The sequence below is a fragment of the Lagopus leucura genome, unplaced genomic scaffold (assembly GCF_019238085.1).
Source record: "Lagopus leucura isolate 7727_CA_CO unplaced genomic scaffold, USGS_WTPT01 Super-Scaffold_100002, whole genome shotgun sequence".
NCBI lineage: Eukaryota > Metazoa > Chordata > Aves > Galliformes > Phasianidae > Lagopus > Lagopus leucura.
This window is the reverse complement of record NW_024962263.1, coordinates 23,160,248-23,175,310: the sequence shown is the minus strand read 5'-3', so window position 1 is coordinate 23,175,310 and position 15,063 is coordinate 23,160,248. Positions and strand designations below refer to the sequence as shown.

General features: G+C 38.8%; 1 protein-coding gene across 2 annotated transcripts in view; it reads left to right on the top strand.

The window, feature by feature from the left end:
• The window catches only part of ADCY2 (adenylate cyclase 2), a 204,887-nt gene that overhangs the window by 93,980 nt on the left and 95,844 nt on the right, over nt 1–15,063 (top strand). The window lies entirely within an intron of this gene.

The following is a 15,063-nucleotide window of genomic DNA, read 5'->3' as shown; positions in this document are numbered from 1 at the left end:
GTGTTGTTAAATATATGAAAATATTTTGTATAAGGAATGTTGAAAATGCTTTATAGACTCTGTTTTATATGTCTTTTTTTTTTTTTTTTTTCTTTCATTGGATGAGCAGTGTTATGAATGTAAGGGCTTTGGGAATCATTAGTTCTTCATGCCCAAGACCAGTATGGTAAAATCGTTGCCAGAAGATATTACTGCACTGTTTTTGAGACTACAGTACTGATGAATCATGTGATATAGTTCCAGGGGTCAGGTGTGTTAAGAGGAGCTAGGGGAATTGCATAATGAGACTATCTGTCATTTACTGTAGCAGCTGAATAAAAGGCTTCTCTGATTGCTTTATATAGTTCTTTGTCTCTTTGCAGGTTCTTTACTGTGCCTATCATCCTGACAGATAGGTGCTTCGTTTAAGAAAATTTGAAATACAAATTAGTTTATGAAGTAGTAAAGAAGATGGTTATATTTTGCTCTCAAGGTCACCAGACTAGAACTTTATCAACTGTTAAGGGTCAGAAAAGAGAGCCCTTACCAACAAACCGACCTTAACTGTCATGTCTGTCTCACAAATATCTGCAGCCATTTAAAACTACCTTTAAGATCCATCACGAACATTTTGTAAAGCAGAAAAAGTGAATGAATTGTCTATATTGTGACTTCAACAGATGTTACGTGTTCAGAGAACTAGCCTTATTCTGCTGTGCATTTGGGTCATATACTGGCTGAAGATGCTGCAAGACATTAACGGTAGTCCTTAGAAGAACACTTCACAGTAAATAAAGGCACTGATCAGATTCAAAATTTGTATAAGGTATCATTGCACAAGAAGTTTTGTGTACATATAATTTTCTACCTCTGCCTCCACGTGATGTGTACAGTGAAACACTAGGCTAAATAACTGATACTATGCAATGCAGATATTCCCATCTGTTGAGCACATGGGTCTGTGTATCTCCAAATGAGTTCTAGCAAGATTGCTTATAAGCAGAGCTCAGGGCAGCTAATGCCCTGAGTCTGGAAGAAGTACCACTCTGATGGGACAGTCTCCAGAAACATGAGGATGATGTGATTGCTTCTAGACTCATGGCAACTAAGTAGAGGAAGTTTAATGCTGTCCTCTGTGCCCAGGCTCAGCTGCTGTAATCAAACACTACAACTCACAGCAGGCATCAAAGTCTCTTGATCAGGAGAGACCTGAGCTCTTAGCTTCCTGAGCAGAGTTGTAAAGATTTAGGCTTCCGTTACTGATTGTGTTTTTCTGTAAGTACAGGAAATGCATTGGCGTATCTGTAGGAATCAGGATGGAGTGTTACTGGACAGACTGTCAGTTGGTGCTCTCAAAAGGTTGAGGATGGTTCTTGCAGAATTCAGTACTGATGGAGTAGAAGTGCTGGCTGGTGGTTTGTTTAAATGTGTATTGTTTACTTGATGCTGCTAACTTTTATGAAGAGATATCACTTTGGCTTCTTAGAACTTCTGAAGGTATTGTAAACATAGTTGAGAGTCTATCAACAGAGAGAAGTAAAATATTTGGAATTCTATGCTGGAATGCTTCCTCTGTTCTTTCTAGGAGTTGTGTATCTCTTATGTTAGAGTCCAGCAGGATGGAAAGCAGAAGCAGCTGTTTTTCATTGACAAACATATCAAATGAATGAAGGCATCTACATGCTTTTTAAGTAGTCTATTGCGGTTGTGGATTTAGGCATTTTCATTATCAGTAGATAGGGCAATGGCTCATTAAACTGGAGTAAATTAAGTATTCAATAAATATTAAATATTATTATTATTATTATTTTACCTCTGATGAACCACAAAATCATCTGATCTTACATATATTTCTTTAATCTTTATTACCTCAACCTCATATGTATTTTAACCTATGTCACTGTTTTTCTAATAAAAAAAATGCAAGGGGTTGTAGATCTGTAGTGGAAATGCTAAGTCATAGCTTGAAACAGTGATTGAGCACCTGGTGGGAAGACAGGGCCAACCCAGGGCAACTCACCTGCAAGCAATGAACCTGAGTGACTGGAAGGGATGGAGCCAGGATCCACCCCTTCCCAGAACTCATTTAAGTGTTGGCAGTGGAGGTAAGGGTTTCTCAGTGGAGATCCTTGCATACTTAGGGCTTCTGAAGGTAAGCAGCTTATTTCCTTTACCCCTGTGCTCCTGGTTGTTGTATTCGAGCAAATCCTCACTTGTTGTAGCCTGGGACCTTGCTGTTCTGATGTCATTGCTGCACTTTCCATCTCATTACGAGATTGTTGCCATTATACTTGCAAATGCTAGATACTTAAATATGTAGAGGTAAATGAGGATTCATTTGAGAAGGAGTTTCTTCTCCAGGATGATGTACTTACATGTCTGCAAACTTTAGTTTAGAACTGATTGTACTTTAGTCTGTGTTTTTAATATTGTTTTTATTAAGAGATAGACAAGATCATCCTCCTTGTTAGTATTCAGGTAGCAAGTCAATGATATTGCTGACTGTTTTCAGAGAATTGAGTCAGGTACCCTGAAATAGTAGTAGGAGCAGGTGTGTGTTAGAAAACATTGACTTTGATCAAAGCCTTTATTAACCCATGTAAGGTTGTAGTATGGCCCTTAATTTGACGTATCTTTCACATGCAAGCACAATATTAATTTACTTTGGTGAGAAGCACCACAGGCTGCTTTCACACAAGTGTAGAGTGTAGGATGTGCTTCTAAATACTTAGGGCTCCAGATCAAATTTGCACTCACTGACATTGTGTCTTTTGTAATTGCTTTCAAAAGACAATTTATTCCAAATTGTTCCATAAACTTCCACTTATTTTGTTTGAGAATAGGACCATACAGATGTAGCTCCATAGCTCGTTTTTCAAATTTGTTTTCTTTGCCTTTGAATAACCTTTGTGTGAACACCATTTTGATTGTATCAATAGATAAGTGTATCAGGGTACTACTTGACAGTTACACCAAAGAACTCGAGAGAAACACAGCATTCAGTGTTATCAGGGGAGGCGAATGCACAGTGGTATCTGGTGGAAAAAGAAACATGCACGTATGTATATTCAGATGTAAGTTAGAAATACTGTACCCATGCTGCTCTGTATTTCTGTTAAGGCACAGCTGTACCCTAATGGATAGAAAACCATTGGTGATAACATCTCTCTGCAGGGCAGAGACCTCACCAGCTAGAGCTTCATCCTACAATACAAGCTGGGCACACCCAATGCTGTCAGCCAGTGTTGAGCAAGAGTTCAGAACGTCAGGCAAGTTTGTGGTGATGTGGCATGTTTGAGGCCAACTAAGTTGTTCCACGGATCAGTGCTAGGTCCAATAGTAGCTAGGCAGATCTAAAGTGAAACTGGAAAGTCAGCCAAGGGTCCACAGCCATTTCTTACACCATGGCTTAGGCTGGAGTTGAAGAACCATGGGTGAGCTAAAAGGGTCTCCTGTGCCTGTGGATAAGAGGTGGTGGCTGGAGGCCCACGTGATGCTGGTCAGGGCTGATAATCAGAGCCCTTAGGGCCTTTATGATTTCCTGTGATTTATTGCATAGGTGTATTATTTAGGCTTGGGCTGGGTTTGCCCTACATAATGGTCATTTTCCGATGTGTGTGTATGTTTAGATGTTTATGTATTGTGAGCAATGCCTTTTTATGAACTGAATTTTTGTAGGGTTTTCTGCAGGTTTTAGTTTTCCTGGTGTTGTAAGGTTTGTTAACTCCTGTGGCAAAAGACATGATTTAAATGCCTACTTTGGTGCTTCTCGTACAGCTTTTCTATCTTTTCAGTGTATATAAAAGAGCATTGTGAAACTATTCCTATTCTGACCTCTGTAGATTTACAGCCTTATCTCGAGATAAATATTTAAAATATCCTCTCATAATAATATTTGTCTCACCAGTGCAGCTTGGCTGACAGTTTGTAGGGGTAATGACTCACTGTCACTGAGTGGAAGATCTCAACTCTGGCAGGTAGTTAACATAATTGTTCTTTTCTCTACCTTCTAGTGCTTTGCATTATGAAACACAGACGAAGAAATTCTTACAACAGCAAAGTGATGTTTGTAAGGTGTTGGTGTTCAGTGTGTTCCCTAAAATGCTGTCTTTTCAAAGGAGGCAGCATAATGATGGTTTTAGAAACAGTGCTCAAGTAGCAGTTGAAAATGAATGAGATTTTAAAACATTGAATGGCGTTTTAATTTTTTCACTGAAACATGGTGAAGCAATACCATTCATTACAAGCACTGCAATACTTCAAAACTGTCTTAAAATGAATCTAAATGAGAGAAACCTCATACATTTCTCAGACCTGAGGCTGTTAGTAAAGAAGTATTTTAAATACATTATTTGGAGTTAATATATAAAATGTGGGTACCTGGATGTTCAATTAATGCATTTTAAAATGTAAGCTATTAATATTGTTGTGAACATAAAACAGGTCTTCTGAGGGCTTCCTTGTTTTTGGTTTTCCCCTCTTTGTGCATCTCTCAAGGTTAGTAAGCAGGAAAAATGAGAGGTAATTAGTTTTGGCCTTTTAAATTTTAGAATGCATTTTCTACTGCAGGCCTGTTTGTACGCATACACACAGATGAGGTGCTAGTCCTTTCTTTTAATCTACGTGTCATTACCAGAATTAAAGGCTGTTGTGAGGAAGTGCCAATTCTTGTGAGGCAAGCCACATGGAAGATGGCTACAGTATACAGGATTAATGGATAGGTTACAGGATTAATTAGGGAGCTTGAGACGATGACAAGATGATGAGAACCTCAGAGGAACTGGGAATGCTTGGCTACGGAAAGAAAGGCTTGGTGAGGACCTAGCAGCAGACTTCTGCCTGAAGCAGTTTATGGAGAAGACGTGCTCAGTTCATTCTCGGGGACGCAGAGTGAACAGATCAGAGACTATAAACACCATTTGCAACAGGGAAAATCCTGACTGGAAGGAAGGATTTCCTCCTCAGGAGAAGGGTTAAGCATGGGGAAAGGTTGGCCAGGAAGGTGGTGGATCTGGGTGCTGGGAGATCTTCAGGATTCAGTTGGACCAGTTGTTATCTCTCAACTCTTATAGTGGGCTAAAGGGATCATGTTGCAAGTACAGAGCTCAGAATCTAATCTAATGTCTTAATCTAACAGAAATACGACGAATAATCACTGGTGTTTCAGTTACACTAATAGTAACAGTCACAGTCCGTATTAATTAACACAGTCTAATCAGTGCAGAAAAGTGTAAGCACAGTTAAAACTGTTAAGCAGAAAACCTTCTGGCAACTCCTTTTTCTCTGATACTGCCCTCAGCTTTATCATAGATTCAGAATCCTTAGAGTTGGAAAGGACCTCTGAAGACCAACTGAAGACCTCTGAAGTCCAACTCCCCTGCAGTGAACAGGGATACCACAGCTAGATCAGGTGGCCCAGGGCCTGATCCAGCCTCACCTTGAAAGTCTCCAGGGACGGGGCATCAACCACAGCACTGGGCAACCTGTGCCAGCACCTCACTGCCCTTACTGTAAAAGACTTTCTCCTTACATCTAACCGAAATCTGCCCTCTTTGAGCTTGAAGCCATTTTCTCTTGTTCTGTCACCATGGACCCTGCTAACGAGTCTGTCCCCTTCTTTCCTATAGCTCCCCTTTAGATACTGAAAGGCTGCTATCAGGGCACACTTAATATAGTAGTTTCCATTGTATGCTTCTAAATTCTGTAACTTTAATATGATGCAGAAGAGAACTTGCAATTAGTTATTTCAAAAATAATTGCATCACATCTTTGCTTCATTAGGTCTGTCAGAAAAATGGGCAAGTGCATAGCAGCACCACAGTTTAATTGTTTTGAAATGGCAATTATTCTTTTACTTCTATTTTATTGCTGTTAGGAGTTCAAAGATAGTTATTTTGGATCTCGTCAACATTTCAGCAGCTGGAGAAATACAGAGATTGCAGTATTTTTGCTCAAGCTCTTTGTTTAGTTTAATGGGTTTAGGTTTTTGTGCTAAGATTGGGATGTGATATTCTGCTACCTCATCTACTAGGATTTCTACACCTGTGTGATCCCTAACAGGAAAATTATTTGAAATGGTTTTTCTTTTTTCTGTTTATTTGTTTTTTGCTTTTTATAAGAAGTTTAAAGAATTTAGTCTGGGCTGGACAAATTCTGGTAATAAGATGTATTCAGAATGGTACTGTGGTTTAGTTCCAGTTTGCCACTACTTCACCACCTTCTTACCAGAGGTACATTTACAAGTCTCAGTGAAATGAGTCAATCTGTTTTTCAGTTCTTTACAACACAGTCTTGTGCTCTCTAAACCTATTCTGATGGACTGGTTTGCTGTAGAAGTGGTGACTATAGTAGCTCTCCAATTTCTAGAACATTTTATTTTTGATTTTTTTTTTTTTTTTTTTAGTATCTCTGGGGGTTAAAAAAAAAAAAAAAGTGTATTTAAATTCATGTAAAGAAAGCATAGAGCATAATTAGGATTCTCCCAGTAGTGGTAGTAGAGCAACTGAGACTTTAACCATCATTAATTGTGACTGTGAATAACTGCTGGATTACCCTGAAGAATTTTTCCACTTTTTTAAGTAATCTAACTCTATTAATAGCATTGTTACATGCACTGTAAATTTTATTCCTAACACTTACTCTGCTTATAGTGACTATACTGTTCATTCACTTCAGTTGTAGCGGAGACATCTCAATATGGTTGTTTCATTATGATTTCTATTATTTAACTAGGAAATTTGAAAGAGGAGGTGCTAAAGATTATTGTGTTCTGCATCTGGTAACGAGAAGTATGTCAGTGTAACATTACAAACAAGTGTCTGTTGTTTCTGACAAAAAAAAAGGTGCTGTGAGGCACCTGGGATGCATTAAAGTGGTTGCATTTGTTTTGTGTTGCTTTGGTTATACCATAAAAGTATATTATTTCCCATATGTGTTTTTTGTTTTTCTTCTCATGTCCATTGGCTTATAATTCCTGTGCCGCCCTCTTTACTGCTGCAAACATTTCAGTAAATTCATCAAGAAACTTCCAGTTTTTGAGCAGCAACTGCTTTTTTTTCCTCCCCTCTTGATTTTTGCTCATGTGATTTGTTGGTACAATTCATGCTTTCGTAGTAATGCAAAATGCACTGCTGTGATTTTTTTGAAGGGCCCTTGGCAGTGGACTAGCCAATGTATCAACTATTGGCAAAAGGATCAGTCTTAGCAGCACAGGATGACAAGTAAGACATCCAGGCATGTTTTATCTACTGGTTACTGTGCTTTAGTTTTGCGTCATGACCATGACTTGTGGATTAAAAAAAAAAAAAAAAGAAAAACAAAGCCATAGCAAAGGTGGTGGTAGAAGATTCACAGATGACTTGATGACTGGGCTGAAGAGGTACTCAGTTCTTCGCCTGTTCTGCTTCACTGTTTTAGAAATTGCTTAGAAGCATCATCCCTGTTGAGCTGGAGTCCTGGAGAAGTGTGGGTGGTTGATTCGCCCTCTGCCTGAACTTTTTCAATTTTCAGAATAACTCAAGATGTCCATTGCCTATGGGATGTTTCCTATTCAGTGTTTTTTCCAAAGGTCAGAGGAATGACCTAGATTTGTAGAAAAATACTATTATAAAAGACTACTTTTCTTGCACTATTTTCAGATTTTTGTTCAGCTAAATGATTTGTAGGTCCTATGAGAGATCCCTAGAGTAGAAGTAAGGCTTACAATGTTTTCAAGTGTTATAAACTGTGCCTTTCACCAAAGGGAATCTCATTGTTAAGAGGGAGAGGTAACGTCACTGGCTGTCTAGTTATATATACAAAGACATTCATGATGTTCATTATTTTGAAATGAATGGCTTAGCAAATATCATACTCAAGTGTCTCCTGCACTGCTTAACAGAGACATTGCGGTTCCTGCTTGTCATGTTTGCTCTTACCTCAGCACTTTGTAGAGTGAAAAGGTCACTTACTATTTTGCAGGAAAATAGACGAGATTTCAGCTGCTTCTCCATGTGTTAATCTGCAGTAATTTATATCATGTAACATCTTCAGAAAAAACAGTGAGTCATGCTGCTTTGCTTTCATTTAAAGAGAAATGTGTAGTTTAAACAGGTACTAATTGTCACACTTTCATAGGTACCCTGATAATCCTGATGAAATATACAGCTGGCAGGCAAATGCTCATTTTTGTCGTGCCACCTGTGGTTTTGTCAGCCTCATCGTGAGAACTAAAATTAATAGCTAAAATGTAATTCTCTTTCTAAGAAGAACATCTTTTGGCAACCAAGATCAAAGTTTTCAATTGTTAATTATTCTCATGATTAATTGCCTAATTTTTAAAATTGTTATTTCTATCTACAAATTATTTAAATTAGAGTGGATCCCTTTCTTATCTTCCTTATATGTCATTTTCAGGTCTCTACATTAAAGCATCCTTCTCTAAAAGTAGAGATTATAGCATATTGTATGTGGAGTAACTATACAATTTTATTGACTTAGAGGCGTCATCCAATGTTTTGTTTTTAACCTATAGTACATCTCAGTCATTTTATAGAAATCCTTACAACAGTGTAAGTAGCTTGAACATCGTGGTGTTTGTGAAGAACATCTTAGTCCATGAAGTTTCTGTGTGTGGCAGCGTGTTTTTTTTGCCTTGACTTGTTAGCTTTTCTGTAATTCTTAAGGAAATTGCTCTGCATTTTATTCCAAAAAATGTCTTCAAGAATTAAGAATAGAAGTTCACTGTCTAGCCAGGAAAACTTCATTTACAGTTATTTCAAGCTTGTACTTGCAGAAATGATAGATTAAACTTCTCCATCTTTCTGCAGGATGTTTTCCAAGCAGATTCATTTGGGATTTTTCAATGCATGGATATCTGATTTGTGTGTGATTTGATTTTGATTGGTGTAATAGGAAAATCATTATAGCAGTAGCTTCTTGTTTCCTGCTCAACCTCTTCATCAAACTTTTCTTGTTATGATTCAGGGAAAAGTGTATAAAAGGTGAAGATCAGTGTAATCAGCCCCATTTATACTAGACTTTACAGGACAGAATTAAAACCTGAACACAACCCAAGTTTTACCTGATGTTTCTTATTTCCTAGCTGGCATTTATCCTCAGTGCAAAGTAGGTATGATTCTTTGGCTGTTTTTTTTTTTTTTTTTTACATGCTGCGTGATTTCTCAAAGATTTCTTTGGTTTTTCTTTACAAAGGAAGATCTTCTCATTAGTTTTAGCAGTTTGTACTCAGACACTGAGATTATAACAGCATTTTCCCTTAGGTTACCAGGCTTCTCTTCAAGCAGCCCTTTGATATTTGGTATATGTATAATGTGCATGTGGATGCTTACCCAAATGAAAGCGGATAATGAGAAGTTCCCTGAAAGATGTTCATGACCTGTGTGCTTTTCTGATTCTAAGGACTACATTTTGTATTGTCATATTTTGTCTCTTTCTTTCAAATAACAAATCACTCAGGTTGAGAGGATTATACTCTATTTGTGTGGCAGGGGAGGGCAAACGATACAGGCGTGCCAAAACTCTTACTGATTGAACTGAAAGGTTTCTGTCAAATCTGAGGTGCTTTGGCCTGTGTGTACCTGCAATGTATTTTCTGACCATTGCTGTTCAAAACTAAGGACACTGAGGCAAGTAGTTACCTGGTAGTAGCATGGAATTTATTTTTCCAGCTGATCAAAAACTTTGTAGAAACCAGTATGAGATATCCTGTGATATTTCAGATATGCTACTCAAAATACTCAAATGTTTTTCTTAGTAAACTGCATTTTTAAATCTGCCAATGGACTGGATTGGAACTCATTCACTCTATGCTAAATTTTAAACCACAACATTAAATACTACACTGTGACTTGTATCAATCTAAATTACAATGTGGACAACTGTCCTTATCAACAAATGTCTTTGTTGTTGTTCTTCTGAAGTCTGATTGGTAGCAGATGCAGTAGGAGCCAAACTGAAAAATTGGAGCTGCTTAAGCTTTTGAGGTGACTGTGTTTGAAAAACAGCTTTCTGTATGATCACAACTGAAAGTCAGTTTTGCATTGTGACAAAAAAAAATTGCTTAACTTTTTAAAAGTGCTGTAGCAGGGGAAGTAAACACTATCCTGAAATTCCACTTCAAGGAAATCCATGGAAATCTGACTTTCCTTCTAGAGGCTTACCAAACCCTCTACTGACTTCTTTCTGGCCTCCTCCAACTTGAATGTGTTTTCTGATTATGGAAATTAAAAATCATAAAGCAAGCGTGAAAAGAAAAGTGAGATAGAAAGCAAAGATGCATAGATTTAATGGTTTGTCACTTTTACATTCACCTCTTATGTACAAACCCATTTGTGAACTTAGTTTGCTCCCTTTAAAATGGGAGATTTGTGTATAATGAAAAACACCCCACAAATTTTTCTGAACAGAAGCAGACCTATTAGGTCTGTTTTCAAAATATAATTTAGTAGAAGGTTTTTATCTAACCTCAGAATGCTTTTGAAAATGCAGAAGTAGTTTCAAATGTGAAGAGGTTATTTAATGTTTCTCCTTGTATGGCAGGAGCAAGTACACTTAAATGACTCCACAGGTATCTGTCTAGCCAGCTCTTCAAAATGCAGAGGTTCTACACGTTCTCTAGATAATCTGTTGCAATTAGTTCTTGTCTTTGGGGAGTATTTTTCAAGTCATCCAACTTAAATACCCTATAATTCATTTTAGGACTGCTAGTGCATTTCATAGAGGATGTGAATAGTCTTCATTCCTTTCCTTATTATTACAGCATTCTGTGCTCTTGAAGATTATTGCCCCTTCTCCTGCCTAGAGTTACTTCTCTAATGGAACAAACAAGCTTGTTTTTCTCTATTATGACTTATAGACCATATTTGCTAGCTCTGATATTCTGTATTTTCATGATTGTAGCAGTTGATCCAGGTGATTTTCTGTAATGTTAAAATGCTTTGGCAACATTATGTTTTGTGTTAAGTTCAATTTGACATTTCAGAAGACTTTGAAATATGATGTGCTATTACCCTTTCACCTTTGCAATTCTGTAAGTTAGTTTAAAAATCCAATTCTTGCAGGTCAGGTAGAATTAATTCCATTCTGCTCTTTACCAGCACTGGATTGGAACTGACTTCCCTACTTAACTCATCTATCACTACTCCATTCTACAAATAATTTTTTTATACTCTCTGAATGTAAATAAGCAATTGGTTGAAAGGCCGCAGACAGAGGGTGGTGGTCAATGGCTCTATGTCCAGATGGAGGCCGGTAACAAGTGGTGTCCCCCAAGGGTCTGTCTTGGGACCGGTGCTCTTTAACATCTTTATTAATGACATCGATGAGGGAATTGAGTGCACCCACAGCAAGTTTGCTGACGACACCAAGCTGAGTGGTGCGGTTGATACGGTGGAAGGAAGGGATGCCATTCAGAGGGACCTCGACAGGCTGGAAAGCTGGGCTCGGGTGAACCTGATGAGGTTCAACACGGCAAAGTGCAAGGTTTTGCATTTGGGCCGGAAGAACCCCAGGCACCTGTACAGGCTGGGAGGAGCGGTCCTTGAGAGCAGCTCGGCAGAGAAGGACCTGGGGGTCCTGATGGACGAGAGACTGAATATGAGCCAGCAGTGCGCTCTGGCAGCTCGAAAGGCAAATGGGATCCTGGGCTCCATCAGGAGAGGGGTGGCCAGCAGGGACAGGGAGGTGATTGTCCCTCTCTCCTCGGCTCTTGTGAGGCCCCATCTGGAGTACTGTGTCCAGGTGTGGAGCCCTCAGTACAAGAAAGACATTGAGATTTTGGAAAGGGTCCAGAGGAGGGCGACTAAGATGATCAGGGGGCTGGAGCACCTCCCCTATGAGGACAGGCTGAGGGAGTTGGGCTTGTTCAGCCTGGAGAAGAGAAGGCTGCGGGGTGACCTCATTGCAGCCTATCAATACCTGAAGGGAACCTACACCCAGGAGGGGAGTAAACTCTTCAAAAGGGCTGACAACAGCAGGACTAGGGGAAATGGATCCAAGTTGAAGGAGGGAAGATTTAGGTTGGATGTTAGGGGGAAGTTCTTTACTAGGAGAGTGGTTAGGCCCTGGAACGGGCTGCCCAGGGAGGTTGTGGATGCCCCGTCCTTGGATGTGTTTAAGGCCAGGTTGGACGGGGTCCTGGGCAACCTGATCTGAATGTGTATGTTTGGTGGCCCTGCTAGGCAGGGGGGTTGGAACTACATGATCCTTGAGGTCCCTTCCAACCCGGGTGATTCTGTGAATGTAGTTATATGAGCATGTAATGAAAATGAAGATCTCCATTCAAAGGCAAGTTCTTTCTACTCACTTGTTGCAGCTAAAATCTAGTAAGTCTGCTGTATTTTAACTCTTTTTGCTCTAGAAGTGAGAAAATCACCCGTGGCACATCATTTAAAATGTATATTGTCATTTAAAATACCTTCATGTATTAAATATTTTTAATTCATGTTAGCTATCTGCGTAGGACATTACTCTGATCCGAGACAAATTGGTTGCAATGTTCATATCCTTGGTCTGATTACTGTAAAGCCAGCTAGATCCCTAAAGTCTTCTACCCTGAAATTACAAGAAAGTATGCTGTCTCAGCAATTTGGTAATCTTTTATGCCTCCCTTGACACTAGATAAGGCTTGAATTGCAACTGTCTTCTTTCTCTTCTGTGTAGGAGTCTTCTACCAGCCATGCGTTCATGGCTGCAGCGTATTTTAATGAACTTTTGCCTTTCTCTCACACTGATATTTATATACACTGCTTTGGATTACCTTTTTCTCTTCTGAAGTAATGAAATCTGGTGGAGCCAAGAATTGCAGCTGACTTTTCCCAGATTCATCGTTGTGAATGCTTAAAGCTGTTCTCTAAATAACTATATCACGAATCTTTCCTTTTCCTCTGTCATTGACATTTAAGGCATCCGTAGTCTTTGTCAGATATTCTTGTTAAAAGGCCCTCAATGCATTCTAAACTCTAAAATATCATTCAATTTCTTTCTTCTGTGTCTCTACCCGTAAATTGATTTTTTTTTTTTTCTCCTCTTTTACTCTATAGAAAGCAGGGCATCTCCTGTACTTATCAAGCATTTTATTCACTTACCATTTTCTAAATAGCCATTAATAGCTACCCCTTTAGTAAAAACCTCAAAAAAATGAAAAACAGCCTACTACCTTCTAGATAGTGTTCTCAGAAAGTTTATCCTATGTTGCACTATAATAAAAATACTAAGATCAAGTCCTAGTGATTCTTAGGGAGGTATTTTTCACTATGCCAAGCACAAAATTGGAAGGAGACTTTAGCTATGTTCATATGGGCTGGGGAAAAGTCACAGTGGAGTGTGGTCTGTTACGTGTTACAGTATGTCCTGAATAGGAATGCAGGTGTAAGACCTTAGAAAGGTCAAATTTTTAAATTAAGTTCCTTGTTATTTTTTAACTGATCTGATTAGGGCAATCTCATGAAGGCTTAAACCTATAGATCTCTACTTAATCCGGAACGTTGTATGTGAGCATCTCTGGAGGGTTAAAAGAAGAAAAGAAAAGGAAAAACAATCCCTAAAACACAACAGTAATGTGAAATTTTAAAAAAGAGAACTATGCTAAAGCATAGCGTAACTGAATAAAACAGTATTTAGGAAACATCTTGAAAACTGAAAAGGTAGAAAGATGATATAGAGATTATTTAAACCTAGTCTCCTAGTACAAAAATAATATTTAACAGATTCTATATATCTCTCAAAGTAAGAGTTGATGGGGGGAGAAAAAAGCAGAATAAAGGAGATTGCTGGGAATAAAAAGGATGAACGTAGATATTCTGAGCCAAAAGAAATTACATCTATCCCAATATTTTCTTGCTGTATAGTTTGTGGGTGAAGTGGAAAATACACTCATGCATATGATGATACTTCTCTAACATCTGTCTCAGTACAAGAAGACGTGTGGTTCAGTTACTTAATGAACCAGAATGGATGTTGTTGCATTTAAAAGTGCTTGATAAATTTTCCACCTATAAATTTTCCTACTCTTTTTTGAGGCACTGTAAATTTCTGTTGTTTAAAAGTCCTGTGGCATACTGTTTCAGCTAAACTGCATATGGTGTGAAAAATGGTTTTGTTTTGGTTAAGTCATTATCCAGGTGGTTTTATTGGATGCTCTATTAAGTCAGTCTCAAATAGGAATCCAATGTTCTGTGGTTCTGTGGACTATTTCAAAGTTTCTCCCATTGTCACTGAAGTTTTCAAAACTCAACCATTATCAGCTTTCTCACTTCCACTCATCAACTGACTGCTCAAGCAGTAAGGCAGGACCAAATCTGTGCAGTAGTTTTTATTTTTCTTTTAAAAGATAGCAGAAAATCATTCCATTGATGACTTTACACGGCTGAATGAAGTTTCAGGCTCTAAGGATGGCTGACAAGCAGAAGCATTCTTGCTGCACTGAGCAGGAAGATTCCTGCAGTATTTAGCAAACGGTGTGGTACTGTAATAGGTTTGCCTTGTCCCTCAGCCAAACTTCCACCCAGCAACTCATTTATTCTCTCTTGATCGAGCAGAATAGACAGGGAAAATAAGGAAAAGAAGGAATAGAAAGTTTGAGCTTTGAAGGGTTGAGGTAAAGACAGGATAATTGCTTACCAGTTCAGGCTAAAGAGACTAAATGCAGGAAAAGGTAAATTTTTTTTGTCATCTAGTATAACTTTGGGTAGTGAGGAGCAAAAAAACCAGCACTGAAACAGCATCTTTCATCCCTGCTTTCCCAGGGCTCAGTTTCTCTCCTTCACTCCTGACTCCACTCCATCCCTCAGGTGGCACGGGGCTGTGGAAACATGGACCAGAGCTGTTCTTCTCTGCTTGCTCCCTCCTCGTCAGTTTTCCTCTATTTCAGTTGGGATCTCCATAGGCCTTCAGGTCTATGCACTGCTCCAGCACAGGCACTCCTTGTGCTGCAGTGAACAGCTGCTTCACCATGACTCCATGACCTCTTTCTCCTCTGACTATGCTTTCTCATCCTTTTGTTCCCTTATGCTCTCTCTGGATGCTGTTTTCTGTTCTTTCTCACGTATGCTTTCCCAGAAGTGCCACCAGCTTTGTTGTTGGGCT